Below are 19,921 nucleotides of genomic sequence, written 5' to 3'. Positions count from 1 at the left end.
GTGCCCTCCTTAATGCCCATTGACCATTTAACTCCCCCCCAACCCACCTGCTGCTATAAACAATGGGGTGCATGTACCCCTATGAATCAGCACTCCTGTATCCTTTGGGTAAATATCGAGTAGGGCAATTGCTGGGTCGTAGGGTAGTTCTATTTTTAAATGTTTGAGGAACCTCCATATTGCTTTTCAGAGTGGCTGCTACAGTTTGCATTCCCACCAACAATGCAAAAGAGATCCCCTTTCTCCACATATTTGCCAACATCTGTTGTTGCCTGAGTTGTTAACGTTAGCCCTTCTGACAGGTGTGAAGTGGTATCTCATTGTGGCTTTGATATTTATTTCCCTGGTGATGAGTGATGTTGAGCAGCTTTTCATGTGTCTGTTAGTTGTCTGGATGTTTTCTTCGGAAAAGTGTCTATTCATGTCTTCTGCCCATTTCTTCACTGGACTATTTGTTTTTTTGGTGTTGAATTTGGGCATATATATATATATATATATATGGGCATATATATATGGGCATATATATATATGGGCATATATATATATATATATATATATATATATATATATTCATTCTACAAGAAGGAAAACTGGTTAGAATGAAATCTATCCCCCACACCCCTACCTCCAGTATCTGCTACATTGCATATAATATTTCATGCAATCCTCACAACAGTTTATTAGAAATAGATACTATCATTATCCCCATTTATACAGGAGTAACATAAAATGAGAAAGGACATTAAATAAGTTAAATAGTGAGGGTTAAATAAGTTACTACGGGTCATATCAATAGCAATCATCAGGACTTGGTGTTGAAATTGGAAATATCTGATCCCAAAACTAATGTTCTGTTATCATCCCCATTCTTCTTTCAGGTTTTAATAGGTTTGGGGGTAAGGAGATAAATAATTCAAATATATTCAATTCCCTATGAATATTCAGTATGTGTCTCAAATGGGGTAAAACTGGGGTATGTAGAAAAATTAGTAGAGATTAGAGGCTCTTAATAAAAGCCTATTGCAAACTTTTGCTTAGGGTTTGTTCATATTTGTGATCTCTTAATATAAACAGTTAAAATGGACAACATTACATAAGAATATGAGTATAAAAAAACACAACATCATCATGCCTTGAGACTTTTTCAATACTTAGAGTGGATATATACAAGGCATGTCAAAGCTTTATAAACAAGAGCAAAATAATAATGTAGGAAGAAGGTTAAGTGCAGCCAAATCACTTTTTTTTTCCCCTTCTAGTTATTCCATGTCCTGATTCAGTAACTCCTGGCATACTCTTTGGACATCAATTATGCATGTACAAGCAAAATGTCTCTGGCATCTACTCACAAAACAGCCTTCTTCTGTTTGGTTCTTTATAACATTTGGTGTATTATGAACATGAATAGTATACTTAGGAGACAAAAGAAAAATTTTGTTTAAGAAAAGAGAAGGGACAGTGTTTCTCATGTAGGGTTCTCAGTACTGGTTGCCAGGAAAGCAGATGAGAAAAATGAAAAATGGCTGGAGAGCTTTTGTTGCAGAGCTGGGCCCAATTTATAATGAGGAAAAAAATAAGTAAGTAAAACATACACACACACCATAGATTGCAAGAGCATTATAGTCCAGGGCACAATGTAGGTACAGAAAAAATTGAAACCAATAGGAAAGAAAAGTCCTCAAGAGTAATAGGAAGATCTAGGAGCCATACCAGGAATGACAAGAGAAGAAGGCAATAGGCAAATATGGAACACCAAGAGTGACAACAGAGAAATCAAGGACAAAGATTGGAGACACGTGTTAAGGAGAGACACGGGGCACTCATATGAAAAATCCTATAGTTCTAATAGATAGTCTTTGTTTAGTTTTAGCTAGTTTGATGTGGGATGCCTGAGCTTGCTTTTGACCCTGTCCTTTGACTTAAAATGTGAAAAGAAAATAGAAGATATTTAAACAAACATTTACTTTCTATTCCCTCTCTCTTCAATTTTCAAAGTAATTTTTTTTTACTAAAAGCAGAAAATAAGTTTGGGGGTGCCTGGGTGGTTTAGATGGTTAAGCGTCCAGCTTCGGCTCAGGTCATGATCTCACAGTTCATGAGTCTGAGCCCCGAATCGGGCTCTGTGCTAACAGTTCAGAGCCTGGAACCTGCTTCAGATTCTGTGTCTCCTCTCTCTGCCCCTCCCACGCTTGTGATCTGCCTCTCTCTCTCAAAAATAAATTAAAAAACTTAAAAAAAAACCCACAATAGCAGCACTGTCAACAATAGCCAAATTATGGAAAGAGCCTAAATGTCCATCAACTGATGAATGGATAAAGAAATTGTGGTTTATATACACAATGGAGTACTACGTGGCAATGAGAAAGAATGAAATATGGCCCTTTGTAGCAACGTGGATGGAACTGGAGAGTGTGATACTAAGTGAAATAAGCCATACAGAGAAAAACAGACACCATATGTTTTCACTCTTATGTGGATCCTGAGAAACTTAACAGAAACCCATGGGGGAGAGGAAGGAAAAAAAAAAAAAGAGGTTAGAGTGGGAGAGAGCCAAAGCATAAGAGACTCTTAAAAACTGAGAACAAACTGAGGGTTGATGGGGGGTGGGAGGGAGGGGAGGGTGGGTGATGGGTATCGAGGAGGGCACCGTTTGGGATGAGCACTGGGTGTTGTATGGAAACCAATTTGACAATAAATTTCATATATTGAAAAAAAAAGAAAGAAATTAAAAATCTAAAAAAAAACCCACAAAGAAAATAAGTTTGAAAAATGGGCCATCAAATACTTCTCAATGTTCATTCCTAAACATGAAATTGATTTGATTCGAATTATGTACCTAACATGTGCCAGGCACTTTTGTAAATAACTTTAAGAGAATTATTTAATTCTGAAACAACACTAATTCTGAGGATGTGAAGAACAAAATTGACAAGGAGTTGACCACTGTTTAAACTAGGCAAGGGGCAGATGGACATATGTTAGATCTTTCTCTTTAATTTTATATATGTTTAAAATTTTCCAAACTTAAAAAAGTAAATTCTAAAAAAGCAATCTTCGTTATAAGTTCTTAGCCCCATTATACTGATGAGAGAATTGAATTAGAAAGACTTTAAATGTCTTAGTCATGATCAAAAATAAGGAATGAGTGATATATAGGTGGAATTTAGACCCAAGTCTCACTGGTTTCAGAATAAAAAGTTCTAAAACCACAGCAGCAATAACAGCACCAAATGCAAATGCTCAGCTATAAACCATTAGACATTTTCCACCTCAAAATTCTCATATCAAGTCACAGTATAGGAGAGAGTAGGTACAGAAAACAAAGACATTCAGTTCCTCTCTAGATAATGTGAAAACAGTATATTGATATCAGATTAAACAATATTTGTCCCATGACATAAGTTTTATTGGATATGCAGTGAATAAATAAGTTTTGGTCAATAATGACATCAACATGAGTCTCTCATTCTCCAAAATTTGAATTACTGTTTCACAGATCCCAAAGTAGGGAGTTTGGAGTGCAAACTCTAGAGTCTGGTAGACCTGAATTTGAATCCTTTGTCTATCATTACAGTGCTCTGAACTTGGTAAACATATACTAAACTTAAACTTGAGCCCATTTGCAAAATGGGGACAATAAAGACTAAGCACAGAGGGTCATGATGGACAGCTTAATAAAATGTGAGTAAAGTACTTAGCAAGGAATGCAGACCATAGTCCATAACAACAACGTGAACAGTTATTGACTATTACTATGAATATAGACACAGTACTGTAGGCTCAGTGAAGTCTCCCAGAGGGGCCAATATTTTAATGGGGTCTAAAAGATTGCAAAGAATTTGATTAGTGAGGAAAGAAAGAGGTGGCCATTTTATAAGAGGAAATACCAAGTGATATAGGTGATAAAAAGATGGTGTGTAACTCACATGACAGGCAGTAAGAGATGGGGAAACACACACACTTCTTTCTCAAGAAGAAAAAGAGAAACCTCACCAATAAAGGATTATATCTGATCATTGAGTGATTTGCCAAAAAATTTCTGAAAATCCTTACTGAATGTTGAGCATTATTAATTACCACTCATTAACTCATCTAAGGGATACACAGGATATAAGGCCTGCCAATGAAAAGGAAGTCTCTGATTTTTTGTCAAAAAATTCCTTTAAACGAAATGGCACTTATCTTCTCAATCGAATTGTGAATTTCTTTAAGGAAATAAACTACATTCCTTTTATGACCCACAGAAGCTAGTATGCACTAATGAATAAACACTGATTAGCAGATTAGCAAGAGAAGAAGGGAAGCATGCTACTAGAATGGTCACACAGGGTCAACCAAACATCTCCAGGGCTGGAAAGTGTTTTCCCAAAGAACATGCTATGTATGCAGGCTTACAAATCAAATGGGAAAAAGTCAGGTTTAACTTGTAGAAAGCCAAGGCAACAAGATGGGTATAAATATAACAAAATTGAAATGAAGAAAAGCCACAACTCCCAAAGCTACAGAAGCAGTCAGATGATAAGCACTGAAAGTCATCAACATTAGTTCCCCTTGAAATAACTGCGTAAAAACATCAAAGACGTGTACAAAGATGTTTTTGTGCTCACTTTAAAAAAATGTTATTTCTTGAAGACAGTAATTTTGTGCAATTTCATTATAGAAGGAATCAGCTTTAAAACAGAATTTCTTGGACAAATTTTAGTACTAAAACATAGCCAAGAAAAGACTAAAGGTATGTGTTGCCTAGAGGTGTCTTGTACAGGGATGGTCAGCAGTGCCAGAGAAGAACACCTATAGAGGAGCAAGGTTAAGAAAAATTCCTTGAAATTGATCAGGAAAAATGAACTTCAGCATCACTCACAGAAAAACACAACAATCAGAAAATACTGGTGGGGGGAGAAAAGAGGAAACTTGCTTCACAGTCTCTCCTTTTACAAAAAAAAAATTACTTAAAAAAATAAATTATTCTCTTTTATCAAGTGTGGTAAATTAGCTTTCTATATCTCCTATTATTACTCTTTCTAATGACTGAGCTGTGGTTTTAAAAGGGAATGGAATAAAAAAAATTGTGATGTCAGTCTATATGCAAAAATTTCAATACGTCTTCAAATAGAGGGCAATGTCAGAAACATAGCTTTCCCAGTTCAAAAATCTTAACATAGGAGAAGGAATTTATGTATCAACTCTTTCATTAAAAAGGGAGGAAATTTCATTCCACATTATAAGACAGCTTTCTCCCACCTTTGGGAAAAAAGGTCATCATTTCGAAACCTGGGAAAACATAAATGATCAATGGAAAAGTATACAAAAAGGAATTAACAACTATATTTAGGCATTGTACAAATCACTTAAGAAAAGGTGAAAAAGGCTTTCAAAATGAATAAAATTTAGTTCTAGAATTCTCTACATAAGTTCAAATTAAAAGTGGAAAAAATTTTTTAAAAAGATATGAAGTTGGAAAAAAATGACAAAAAAACATGCTTTTTAATGTTACACAAAAAGCCAGAAAGAAGTTAGTTCTGCTTTTGATGTGTAATCATGAGCATGACAAAAATAAGTAAATCAATAGAAGTTCTTGTCAATTAAGTTCAATACAATTTAGCACTGGGCCAATGAAAAAAACAATATAAAGTGCACCTGTGAGGTTTCTTGAACTGTAACTATGAACTGGGGCTGTGAATTGCTGAACATGATTAAATTGCTAAGATATCAATTGTCTGACACATTTAAAATAAAAAGAGTCAAAATCCTACAAACTGGAAAATTAGTAATGGGTCTTTAGAACCACCTAGATATTTTCCTCATAATACATAAATATGTTATGTTCAGATAATGTATATCATGAAAAATGTCAAAGCAGGGACCAACTTTGACAACAGGAAAAATACTGAAGAACTATGCTATTAAAAATGATAAAGCCAAAACCAGTTTTTTAGTAATAGGCATATTTTGATCTTATGCCAACAACTATATTCATTAGATACTTAGGCCAACCAAATTCATATCATTATAACAAATTTATGCCAAGTACATCCAGGCTTTTACATGAGGTAAGTAATAGTGAAACACCCTATTTCTTATGCTGTATGTCTTTGAAAGCATGCCTTGATTTCCCCACTTCTTCCCTGGTGTGCTCCGACTCTAGGTGATTCGTGGCCAGGCCAGTAGGACATGATAGGCCGATGCTCTGTAAAGGTATGTAAAGCAATTATGTAATAACTCAATTAATTAATGATCTCAAACAGCATAGTCCATTGATGCACACTATATTATACCCACATTTCTGGCAGAAACATGAATTACTGCCTTGCAATCACTTACTGTTTTAATTTTTTCTAAGCCATCCATATTCAATGTCTGTTAGTATATAAAAATAACTCAATGATACAAAAATGCTAACCATTTAAACAGAACATTTTCAGCTGAAAAGCTATTCTCAACTGATTGTAAAGGTATTTTTTTCTAAAAATTTTTCAAACAAAATATAATTTTTTCCCAGAACTGGTTATCATTGAAAGGAAATGCATACATTGCATATAATGTAGCTGACCAGACACTAATCATATGCCATAATATGTTATATACTAGTTGAATACTATACTGCCTCCTAATCATAAACCATAATGTAATTTATATTAACATCCAAAGATATAAATGAAGATTTTTACACCTGTAATGTGATAGAAGTCTATTTTTTTTCTGACATCATATTTGACATTGTAGAAGAAAAATCAGATAACGAGAAAACATGGGGTGCCTGGGTGGCTCGGTCGATTAAGTGTCTGACTTCAGCTCAGGTCATGATCTCATGGCTAGTGAGTTCAAGCCCTGCGTCAGGCTCTGTGCTCAGAGCCTAGAACTTGCTTCAGATTCTGTGTCCCTCTCTCTTTGCTCTTCCCCTGCTCATGTTCTCTCTCTCTCAAGAATAAATAAACTTTGAAAAATTTAAAAAAAGAGAGAGAAAACATAATAATTTCCTTGAATATATAGTCTAGTTTTACTCTGCTAACCAATGATTAGCTAATTGATGTTTGAAGCAATTTATATATTTTTTAAATTTTTTAATATTTATTTTTGTGTGAGAGAGAGATAGAGCATGGGGGAGGGGTAGAGAGAGAGGGAGACACCAAATCTAAAGCAGGCTCCAGGCTCTGAGCTGTCAGCACAGAGCCTGATGCAGGGCTCTAACTCATGGACTGCAAGATCATGACCTTAGCCAAAGTTGGATGCTGAACCAACTGAACCACCCAGGCACCCCTCTATTTTTTTTTTAATAAAAATGTTCTTCTTTATTTTGAATATAAGAATTTTAGAAGTGATTAAAAAAAAAACAACTTTTAATTACTCATATGTATTTTTGTGAAACATGGCAATGATTTTGATAGTTGAGGATGACAGGACAATAAAAATGAAATACTCAGGTTTTAATGACAATACTTTTTCTACTGTTCAAGAACAGGGATGCATTTGTGCCTCTCTTTCTATTTATCTCTCTATCTCTCTATCTATCTATTTATGGAGATAGAGGAGGGCAAGTACCAATGCCCTTCTTGACAATTTTACTTACATCTTGTCATGTAAGAGACAATATTTCCATTTAAATCGAATTATCTTAAATGAGTGCAATTTCTAAACATGTTCACCTTGTAGAAAGAAATTACCCTGACTATATGAGCTTAAAAGTTAGTTACAACTCAATGTTTCTAGTTATTTTGCAGTCAGATTTCAAGATCAAACATTTCAAATTAACTAAAAATTCTCTATGCCAAGATTTCTCTAGTTCATTTTGGAGGAAGAAATGCAATATGATCAACAAATTAAATACCCTCTCAGAGTTACATAATATAATGTGGTTTCCTTATTCTAGTCCTTTATTGTGATGTTAATCTCATCACGGCCAAAATATGTGTTTATTATATTACCACTGTCATGATAAATAATAACTTACAATTCTTTATTGTAGCTCTTAAAACTATATAATAATTTCATTAATATTTCACATTGTGATTTCAAGAAATAATTTATGAAGAATTATATCTCAAAAGGTACAAGTAATAAAATATTTTTCAGCATCATAAGCAGAAAACACTTCCTGTAGATTATGATAGTCACAATGGCACCTTTTATCTACCTGTGTCATATGCCATATTGAGTGAGGAAGACAGGTGGAGTGGCCTAGGAGATTGAGAACATAGTCAAACATCATCTGAATGGGTTTTCAACTGCTTAAGTATTTACACAATGACAAAGTTTGAATAACATAACAGCATTAGTATTCAATAAAAGCAGATACATGTAGATCCTGTATTTGAATGAGTGAATAGAATATAAAAAACTCTCCAAAGATTCTGAAAAATCAAGATACTTTGTGATGACTTAATAATAAAATAACCTTTTGCAAGGCAGAGTGGAGACTGAATCATCAGAGAATGAAGGACACAGTAACAAATTTAAAATCATGAGTAAACTCAACAAAAATATTTTTTATTCCAAAGAAATAATGGATAGTAGTTGCTTCTGTATGTAAAAAGTTGAATTGCATGAATGGAAATGTTGAAATTAAAAAGTCTTACATCTGCCCTACTTAACTTGGGTAGTCATTTTGCATGTATAAATTCCCACAGACCTTGCTATACATTTTTGTCATGTAATAGCCATGACACATTGTTCCAAACTATGAAATTTCTCTTAAAGAGTACATTATCACTTTTTGAAAAAAGTCAATGTTGGAGGAGTGCTGTCACCAAGATGGCAGTATAGGCCATTCCTGACTGTGGACCTCTTCCTCACAAGAAGAACAACTAACAATTCAGGGACAAGATGAGAATAAAAGAATCCTAGAACACAAAGGTGAGAATGAAGCACTTTCCCCTGCACCACAGAGACCAAGACAGACTTCACTAGAAGGGTAAGAAAAACAACTACACGCTGACCACATTTCTCCCCACCCAGACCAGTGAAGCACATCATAGTGATGTCTTCCCTGAGCCTATGCCTACAGTTCTTCCAGTGGAAAAAGAGAGCCCAGGAGTGACAACCAGCTGCCCAATTTTGTGGGAGTCACTACTCTGAATTTTCCCCATGGGAATCACAGAGGAATATGCAGGGCTAAACAACTAGGAATCTGACTGTTGAAAAAGTCAGATTGAAAGGGGGAGGGGTTTCCAGCAACCAGACTCAGATCAAATTCCTACCTGCAGAGCCCAGGTGGTAGTACCAACCAGTGGTTTTGCTCATCTGCAGAACCATGTTGTGGTTATTGTCGGACCAAGGAATTAGGTGGGTTGAAGGCCCATCTAATTTGCATCCCCAAATGAGGAGTTTTGCCTACCCTGGAGCCTGGTCTGTCCATGCCCAAGAGAATATCCTCCACCCACTATGGTTTCAGACCTCCTGTTCGCCAGAAGGGCTGTTCAGAAAAATTTGAGAGTTGCCTGAAATGGTCCCTCCCCATCTCACTAAGGCAGGAACCTGAGTCATAGTCCCACCTATTGTGGAGGATGGTCTCTAGCCCCATCTGACAAGAAGGGTTGGCAAGAACACCTTGAAGCTGCATAACACAGCAACTGTTGAGCTGAGAAGCAGCTGGGCAGAACTCATTACCCCAAAGCAACACAGTTTAGCTTTTGGAACACAGTTTAACTTGAGTCAAGACCACAAACCAAGAGAATTAGCAGCCTTAGAGCTGCTGTTCCTGCTATGCCAGAGTTAGAAAAATGAATTCATAGCTCCACTTATTACCTAATAGAGCCTTTAGATTACCTGACCAGGGAACCTCTCCAGATCACGTGTGAAGTTGTATAGACAATCCAACAACTCTGCTCATATTGGCACTGGAATAGGGCATGGTTTTCACTGTCTACAGAGAAAAAAATGTTCTCATATAACCAGGATATTTAGTATACATTCTAGCCTGATTTTTGTCGTTTTGCAACCAGCCATGAAGGCCTTAGGTCCTGTCCTGCTGCCCTGCGAGGGAAGATAATTCATACCCGTGACTGAATATAATATCTAGCCCCAAATAACTAGTAAGTCATACCAAAGAATCCAGGTAACATGAAGTCCATCCTACAGCCTCACTTGGGCAGGGAACAAAGCCAGCAGTCCTACCAGCTCTTCTCAGCCAGTGGAACATCCACCATCCGATTGCCAGAGTTCAAACAGTTGCTTCACTCAAAAACAGACCCTAATGGCAAACCGTATCTTCCCAAGAACATTACCAGAAGACACATTCATAAACCCAAACTGAGCTGAATGGTGAAGAACTATTTCTGCCAAAGTGAATCTTCAAAGTCTGGAAGAAGAGCTCGGTTACTCAAACGCAGAGACATCAATGAAAGAAATCAAGGATCATAGAAAAGCTGATAAATATGATACCACCAAAGGAAATTAATAAAGCTCAAGTAACTGATACTAAAGAAATAGAGATCTATGAACAGCCAGACAAAGACTCCAGAATAATCATCTTATTTAGTAAACTGCAAGAACACAAAGAAAGACAACTAAACAAAATTTAAAAAATAATGTGTGAATTAAATGAGAATTTCAACAAAGAGAAAGACACAATTGAAAAAAAACACTGAAGGTGGCTCAGTTGGTTAAGTGTCTGACTCTTGATCTTGGCTCAGGTCATCTCATGGTTTGTGAGTTCAAGCCCCACATCAGGCAGTATGCTGACAGCATGGAGTTTCTCTCTCCCTCTCTCTCTCTCTCTCTCTCTCTCTCTCTCTGTCTGCCCATCCCCTACTCTGTCTCTCTCTCAAAATAAATAAATAAACTTAAAAAAATAGTGAAATCCTTGAACTGAAAAATTCAATAATTGAACTGAAGAATTCAATGGAAACCTTCAAAATCAGACTCGACCATGCAGAAGAAAAAAATCAGTAGATAGGACATTTGAAATTATCCAGTCAGAATAGTAAAAAGAAAAATGAATAAAAAAGAGTGAAGAAAGCCTATGGGAATTAAGGGACACCATAAAAAGAAAAAATATTCTTGGGGCACCTGGGTGGGTCAGTCAGATAAGTGTCAGACTCTTGATTTTGGCTCAGGTCATACTCATGGTTTGTAAGACCAAGCCCACCAAGCCCATGGTTTGTAAGACCAGTGCTCTGCACTGACAGTTCAGAGCCTGCTTGAGATTCTCTCTCTCCCTCTCTCTCTGCTCCTCCCTTGCTCACGTACTCTCTCTCTCTCAAAACAAAACAAAACAAAATATTAAAAAAAGAAAGAATATTCTTATTATGGGGATTCAAGAAGATGAGAGAGAGAAAGGGACAGAAAGTAGATTTAAAGCAGTAATGGCTGAAAACTTCCCAAACCTTGAGGGAGAAATGGACATCCAATTCTAAGAGGCCCAGATGACTTCAACAGGTTCAAACTGAACAGGGCTACACCAAGATACATTATAACTAAATTGTCTAAAGTCAAAGACAAAGCAAGAATTTTGAAAGCAGCAAGAGAAGAGAGAATTTACATAGATAGGAATTCCCATAAAACCATTTATAAACAGAAATTTTACTGGCCAGAAGACAATGGGATGATACATTCAAAATATTAAAATTGAAAAAAAGTCAATGAAGAACATTGTACCTGGTGAAGAGATTCTTCAGACATGAAGGAGGGATAAAGACTTTTCCAAATAAACAAAAGCTGAGATGAAACATTACTACTAGACTTACTTTACAAGAAATGCCAAAGGGAGTTTTTGAGTGGAAATAAAAGAATGCTAAGAACATAAGAAGGCAGTGTAAAACTCACTGGTAATATTGAACATATAGTCAAAGTTGGATTCTGTAATATGGTAATGGTAATGGTGGTGCATAATTCACTTACAACTCTAGTTTAAAAGTAAAAAGAAACATGGGGTGCCTGGGTGGCTCAGTCGGTTGAATGTCCGACTTCCGCTCAGGTCATGATCTCACAGCTCACGAGTTCGAGCCCTGCATCAGGCTCTGTGCTGGGAGCTCGGAGCCTGGAGCCTGGAGTCTGCTTCAGATTCTGTGTCTCCCCTCTCTCTTTCCCTAAACCACTTGCATTCTGTCTCTGTCTCTCTCAAAAATAAAATACACATTAAAAAAAATTAAAAGTAAAAAGAAGCAAACATAGTAAAAATAACAATAACTATTAAAATCTATTATTAGTTACACAATATAAAAAATAAGGAATTTATAAGATCAATACCCTAAAATGTGAGGGGAATGAGAAGTAAAGTGTGAAGCTTAGGAATTCTGTTGAAGTTGTTATTAGGTTAGAATAGGGTGTTATAATTTTAATATGTTTCATGCCAGCGTCACAGTAAACCATAAGAGAAAAACCTATAGGAATCACACAAATAACATGATAAAGAAGTCAAAGCATGCTGATACCACAAGACATCAAAGCACACAAAAAAAAGATAGCAGGATAAGAAACAAGGAATAGTAGATATACTGAACAATCAGAAAATAATGAACAAATGGCAATAATAAGTCTTTACTTATCAATAATTACTTTAAATGTAAACAGACTAAATTACCCAATCAAAAAACAGAATGGCTGAATAGATTTTTTAAGAAATCAGAGAGAGAGAGAGAACCAATGATATGCTGCCTACAAGAGTCTCACTTCAACCTTAAAGACACACAGAGACTTAGAGTGAAGTAAAGGAAAAGGACATTTGAAACAAAGGTAACCAAAAAACAACAACCAAACAAACAAAGAACAAAGAACAAAACAAGAAACAAACAAAAAAAATGAGACTCCAAAAAACAAAGAAAAGATAAACACAACTCCCCCCCACCCCCAAAAAAAACAGGGGTAGCCATACTTACATTAAACAAAATAGACTTTAAACTAAAAGTAACAAAATGAAACCAAACAAAGGGCCATGATATAATGATCAAGGGGTCAAACATATAAAGTACAAAGACTGAATCAGGAAGAAATAAAAAGTCTTAATAGACCAATTACTAGTGAGGAGATTGAATCAGTAATCAATGAACAAAAGCCCATGACCAAAAGGTTTCAATGGTGAATTTTACCAAACATTTAAAGAATTAATGACAATCCTCTCAAACTCTTTCAAAAAATAAAGAGGAGGGAACACTCTCAAACTCATTTTCTGAGGCAAGCATCACCTTGATACCAAAAACAGAAAACTACAGTACCAGAAAAGATAAGTATACATCAATATTGCTGATGAATATTGATGCACCAATTCTCAATAAAATAGTGGTAAAAGTCAGCAACATATTAAAAAGATTATTCATCATGATAAGGGGGATTTACACCTGGAATGCATAAATGGTTCGACATACACAAATCAGTGTGATACATCACATTAACAGAATTAAAAAAATCATATGACCATCTCAACAGACACAAATAAGTCATTTGACAAAATTCAACCTCAATTCATGATAAAAGCTCTTAACAAATTAGGATCTATAAGTAACATACCTCAATAGATAAAGGTCATATATGATAATCCCATAGCTAATATCATACTCAATGTTAAAAGGTTGAAAGCTTTCCCTCTTAGGTCAATAACAAGACAAGAGTGCCTACCCTCACCATCTCTATTCAATATAGTACTGGAAGCCCCTGCCAGAGCAACCAGGTAAGAAAAAGAAATAAAAGAAAGGAAGAAGTAAAACTGATTCTATTTGCAGATGACATGATTTTATATATAGAAAATCCTAAAACCTCCCACCCCTAAATTGTAGACCTAAACAGTAAGTTCAGTGAAGTTGCAGAATACAAAATTAACATCCAAAAATCAGTAGTATTTCTATACACTAGAAATGAACTATATGAAAAAGAAATAAAGAGGGGCATTTGGGCGGCTCAGTCGGTTGAGCATCCGACTCAGGCTCAGGTCATGATCTCACGGCTCGTGAGTTCAAGCCCCACCTTGAGCTCTGTGCTGACAGCTCGGAGCCTGGATCCTGCTTTGGATTTTGTGTCTCCCTCTGTCTCTGCCCCTCCCTCACTTGCACTCTGTCTCTGTCTCTCAAAAATAAACATTAAATTTTTTTTTTTTTAAAAAGAAATAAAGAAAATGAACCTACTAGATAGTATTAAGAAAAATACTTAGGAATAAACTTAACCTAGGAGGTAAAAGTTCTCTACTCTGAAAACAACACAACATCTATGAAACACATAAATGGAAAGGTATCCTGTGTTAATGGATCGGGAAAACTATTACTGCTAAAATGTCTATGCTATCAAAAACCCATGTAATCTCTAGATTACATTGATTACATTGATTACATTGATTACAAATGTAATCTCTATCAAGATTCCAATGGAATTTTTTACAGAAGTAAAATAAAAAAATCAAAAATTTATATGAAACCACAAAAGACCCTGAATAGCCAAAGCAATCCTGAAACAGAAGAACAAACTGAGAGGCATCAAGCCTGTTGATTTCAAACTATACTGCAAAGCTCTAGTAATGAAAACAGTAGGATACAGTCATAAAAACAGACATCTAGATCATTGGAACAGAATTGAGAGCCTAGAAATAAATTTAATCATATATGATAAACCATTATTGACAAGGGAGTCAAGAATACTCAATGGAGAAAAGACAGTTCCTTCAATAAATGATGCTGGGAAAATTGAATATTCATATGTAAAAGAATGACACTAGTCCCCTATTTATACTACTTAAAACTGAGTAAAGTCTTAAATTTAAGACCTGAAACTATGAAACTCCTAGGAAAAAACACAATAGAAAATATCCTTGACATGGATCTTAGCAATGATTCTATTTTGGATACGATAGCTAAAGCACAAGCAACAAAATAAGCAAGTGGGAACACATCAAACAAAAAAGCTTCTGCAAACAAAAGAAATAATTAACAAAGTGAAAAGAGGCCCTACAGAATGGGAAAAAAATATTTGCAAACCATTAGCTTGTAAGTGGTTAATATCTAAAATATATAAAGAACTCATACAACTCAATAGCAAAAAGCAAAAACCCAAAAAATCCAATTAAAAATGGTCAAAAGATCTGAATAGACATTTCTGAAAAAAGGCCAACAGTAAATTAAAAAATCTTCAACATTTTAGTCATTAGAAAAACGCAAATCAAAACCACAAGGAGATAGCACCTTATGTCTGTCAGAATGCATATCATCAAAAAGACAAAAGGTAACAAATGCTGATAAGGATGTGGAGAAAAAGGGAACCCTTGTGTACCACTGATGGGAATATAAATTGATGCGGCTCCTGTGGAAAACAGCATGGAGGGTACTCATAAAATTAAAAATAGAACTATCATATGATCCAGCAATTCTACTTCTGTGAATATACAAAGGAGACAAAAACACTAACTTGAAAAGATATCTGGACTCTCTTGTTCATTTAATATTATTTACAATAGCTATGTGCATTTTAAGTGTCCATTGATGGATGAATGGATAAAGAAAATGTGATATGTATGTTTAGTTAACATCCATATATATAACTCAGCCATAATAAAGAAAGAAACCATGTTGTGACTACATGAATGAACCCTGAAGGCATTATGCTAAGTGAAATAAGTCAAAGACAAATACTGTATGATTTCAGTTATGTGTGGGATCTAAAACAAACAAACAAACAAAAATAAACAAAACAAACAAAAAAAAAACCCAACAATTCATGGAAATAAAAATAGTATTGCATTTTTAAGAACTATTAATATGTCTATTAGCAACACTTTCAAATGTATATTGTATTATTTTTTTTCAGCAGGGTCCTAAATTTCCACTAGACTTCCGAATATTATCATCCTAATACAGTATTTCTTAATGTCTGTCATATATCTTCAGCATTATTAAGACCAAAACCTTAATGTTTATTGAAATCAGTGAGCTAAATGAAGGCAGAGCTACATAATAGCCACCATTTGTACCAATTTTTTCAGGAAAGATACAATTCCATGAATATAGAACTAAATTAAAGTTTTATAACACCTGAATCTCTTTCAAATAACCAACTGACAAATTAGGGGTAAATTGTGTATGTGTATTTTTTAAAATTTCTTTTAATGTTTATTTTCGAGAGAGAGACTGGAAGCTAGTAGAGGAGGGGCAGAGAGAGAGGGAGACACAGAATCTGAAGCAGACTCCAGGCTCTGAGAGCTGTCAGCACAGAGCCCGACGTGGGGCATGAACTCATGAACTGTGAGATCATGACCTGAGACAAAGTTGGATGCTCAACCAACTGACCCACCCAGGTGCCCCGTGTAATTGTATTTTAAACTACACACCCTAATTTTTGGATTAAAATGGGTTATCACTGCAAGAACCTCTCATGTTTGTGAGACTTCCAATTTCAATTAAAATTTCTACATTGCAGAGTATATTTTGTTCCTTTTATATATTAATTATATTGTATTTTTATATTATGGAAACATTCATTTGCCTTGTAGAAAACTTAGAAAATACAGATAAGTTCCTGACAAATAGAAAATTACAGTCACATGTGATTTCACCATTCACAGCATATTTTAGGGTTGTTTCAGTTTCTGTAACATCTTAAGTACTTAATTTTGACATGCTTCTCTTTTCTGTCCCTAGTTTCACATTGCCTTCATTCCACCACTCTTGTAACGATGTGATTTTCATCACTGAGCTCTATTTCTTGTATTCCTCCTGCTCTTACCTCCTTGAGCTGATCTTTAAAAGGCAATCTAAGCTTTCCTCTCCTCCAGAAAGGCTGCGGGGGGGGGGGGGTGTCTTTCACTTTTCTGAGCCTCTTTCCCTCAATAACTGTCTCAAAGTCAATTCCAGTAAATTTTCTATGAAGCGATTCTGCTTATACTCCACCTCGATAGAAATGATCTACATGGAACTTGAGGTAGAGACCCTCATTTCATTCTCAATGTTCAACTTGATTTGAGAGACCTGGCCTCCACTTGAGGTCAGAGGCTTCTCACTGCTGCATACATTAAGTGGTTTTTACTCCTCCCTGAGATTAAGATTACTTCCTTCCCCCCAGTATTATCTTGGAAAGTTGTAGTGCTATTCTTGGATCTCTGAATAGCACTCTTCCTTAAATGGTCTGTGATGGTGTCCTGAAAGAACTTGCTGGCTCAAATCATGATGTTATTGATTAGTTTGTGGTAGCTAAAGGTTTACATGGTATTTTTATAACTCATGTTGAAAGAACACAAAATCAGAAAACTTATATCCTGTTCAAAACTATAAAGAAACATAACCTCACTTAATTATTCTAAAATCCTATGAAGGCTATTAATATGTGCGTTTGTATGTATGTATGTATACTTTAAAGCTTATAAAGTACACATTCAGCCATGTTCCTTTCATTGGAAAGTTCAAGGTAGCAATCTCAAGTTAAAAACAGTCAATATACTTTAACACGATTTTCAAGTATGTTATTCAGGTTTGCAAAGAATTGTGTAAATCTTTTTAAAAAATTATCAATATTACTTTGTAATGCTTCAAGTATCTGTTGATCTCTTTGATAAAGCCAATTTGAGAAGCATTGGTAAGAAACTGAACAGTTACAGCCAACCCCTTGGACATCACTATAGTACTATCATCAGTGCTTTTCCTTCAGAAAGAATCAAATAAGAGAAAGGATTAGAGAATCTTGTCTGATAGATTTCTGCCCTGCTTCTGGTACTAATTAACTAAAAAACTTTGGTCAGGTTTCAACACGTCTGTGTCTGCTTCTCCAATTATAAAATGAGGGAGATTGACCAAGTGAACTCTAAATCCCCTTCCATCCTTAGAAAGCTATGAGTCTGCGACTCTGTTTTCTACTATCCAGGAAACAAAACAAACAAGCAATAAATTATGTCAATCTTTAATTTCAAGTTCAAAATAAAAAATGTGTTATGGGATATGACACTCTTGTGCCCAATAGTGATTGTGTAGTTAATAACTGGATAAGTTATTAAGATAATCTTTTCAAAAGTCAGTGTCTTCACAGGTGAAATGAATATGATTTCATGGATCCCACCAACCTCATAGTGTTTTATAACATTCTTAGAAGCAAAAATAGATATAAAGACCTTATTAATTTTAGATTTCAACACAAATGACATCATATATATTAATATGCAGATGTATGTCTTTCAAGTACTCACACAGTAGTACTTAGTATTTTTGCCTTACCTGGCAACATGCTTGCTGGTCAAGTGGCTGGTTACTATATTCTACCAGTTACCTATGGTTAAAGTTAACAGACAACACTAAATTGAGGCTTACTATGCCATATAAAGATCTGAACAGAACAGAAGTTAAAATGGAAAGTTAGTGCCTGTGTGTATTAAATAAAGCTACCTGTTTACTCACTCATGTTACCCCAGATGAATGAAGTGATGTGTGCAATTTTTGAGTCGAGTTCTTAAAAAGTTACTGCTTGCCTTCCAGCCACTCTCTTTTTCCTCCTCCTGTTCTCTACAAAATCATTACAAATGGATCAGCTCTGAGACTTACAGAGATGAAAGAATATGTGGTCACTCTGCATCCTTCAAATTTAGCTCTGGATCATCATGTGAGTGAAATAAACTTCTACGTTATTTAAGCCTCTGTATTCTGGGATGTCTTTGTTAAAACAACTTAGCACATTAATACAGTTTGTCTACTGTCTTACATTAATTATTCATAGCACCCTCTTTCATGGCTCAAAAGTGTACTGGATTGGATGACAAATGGCATGGTCATCCCAGCTCTAAACACATAAGAGGTTATTATTATATTGTGAGTTCATTCTCCCAGTTTAAGAAATATTTTGCCCCAATAAGCACTGTCATTCAACTATACTGTTATAAAAAGTATTCTCACCTTTGAATAACCTGAAGGGCAAAGACTAATGCTTTTTTATGTTTTAAAAGAAACAGGACAAACTCTACAAAGCCTTTGAAGATAAAGACTGAGGACAAAAAAGCAGCTCAGCACAATCCTTATTCTTGAAAAACATGGCTTTCAAACCTGTATTGTCATCACAGAGTTGCAGTGGCTTTCAACTTGAAGATTACCTACCAAAAAAAAAAAAAAGAAAGAAAGAAAAGAAAAAGAAAAAAAAAAGGAAAAAGAAAAAAAACAACAAAACAAAACAACAAAACAAAAAAACACAAGGAAAGCTACCAATTCCACAGGGACAGCAAAGTTATAGCCAAGAGTTAACTAAGAAGAGCAAGGAAGGAGACCAGTCCTGGTCTGGGAGGAGGGGAGAAATTTTAAGTACTACATCCCTTTTGAGAACTGAAGTAAATAATTCTTCACATTTAAAAATTTCTCAGATTTCTTGAGCAGAAGGCAAAAATCCGACGATGCAAAGCTGCAAATCAGAACCGCGAACGAAATGTTGGAAGAGACCGAGGAGTTCAGTCCTGCTTTTGTTTCAGGATGTTTGAGAAATACCACTGTTCCCCTTCCTGGCCTGCAAACCCCAGCTCCATGTGCCTAACACACCAGGACTAATCTCATCATACCTTTTGTTTTTGTTCTCCTCAGTCACTAGGAATCACAATAACCCTGGGGGTTTATTTCCATTTTCTCTCTATGCATCTCCTTTTCTGTGTTCTTCTCCTGCCAGTCTCCAACTCCCAAAATCTTTCTCCAGTTGTCCTGGAACTGAGGGTCAGATGTGAGCAGAAGCCTCTATATTCTCAACCTCTTTTCCAAACTTGACCCTCTTGCTCTACATCCTGACTCTCCTATGAGGATGCTACTTCCCTACATTTGTCTTGGTTGGTGGCTTTTTTCTTCTATCCACATTCCTGCTTCTACCTGGAAATGTGCGAAGGTCCTTCTTGCTCCCCATTGCTGTTTTCAGACAGCTTCCTCCCTATTTCCTAAAAACATCCACAGATTTGAAGTTTCATCCATCAGACTACACTACCCACTACCCATCCTTTTCTTTTCTTTTAAAAAAGTTTATTTATTTTGAGAGAGAGAGAGAGAGGGAGGGAGGGACA

The sequence above is a fragment of the Panthera tigris genome, chromosome A2 (assembly GCF_018350195.1).
Source record: "Panthera tigris isolate Pti1 chromosome A2, P.tigris_Pti1_mat1.1, whole genome shotgun sequence".
Classification (NCBI taxonomy): Eukaryota; Metazoa; Chordata; class Mammalia; order Carnivora; family Felidae; genus Panthera; species Panthera tigris.
The sequence above is the reverse complement of the archived record's forward strand: the minus strand, read 5'-3'. Positions refer to the sequence as shown.